Source organism: Propithecus coquereli, unplaced genomic scaffold (assembly GCF_000956105.1).
Source record: "Propithecus coquereli isolate 6110/MARCELLA unplaced genomic scaffold, Pcoq_1.0 Scaffold77, whole genome shotgun sequence".
NCBI classification, from domain to species: Eukaryota; Metazoa; Chordata; class Mammalia; order Primates; family Indriidae; genus Propithecus; species Propithecus coquereli.
Genome location: NW_012153840.1, coordinates 1,401,400 through 1,401,830, shown reverse-complemented (window position 1 = coordinate 1,401,830; position 431 = coordinate 1,401,400).

Below are 431 nucleotides of genomic sequence, written 5' to 3'. Positions count from 1 at the left end.
ATGCCCCGCGCTGACGTCACCAAAGCCACGCCCTCCGGAATGTCTTTAAAGGGGCCGGGCTGGCACCCGGAGGGGAGGGAGGGAAAGTCCGGAGGGGTTTGGGAAGGACCTTGAGTCCTCTGGACTCACAGGCGCCCCCAAGGCCCTCCCGAGTTTGAGCACCTCAAAGCGCCAGCGCCCCTAAGGGTTATTCCCTGGGACCCTCTGAGCCCGGGATCCTCACCCACAAGAGGGGATGGTTTTGCGCTGAGCCATTCCCACTCTCACTCTTTGTCCTCCCAGACTGAGTTCAACGTTGGCCTGCAGGCCTGAGCTTAAATGGGTTGGGGGTCCAAGAAGCAGTTGCCTCCTTAGCAGCAGGCCTGGGAGAGGAGCCGCGAAGAAAGAGGCTCCTCTTCCTGGAACCTCTGAAGGGTGGCCCAAATCTTGAT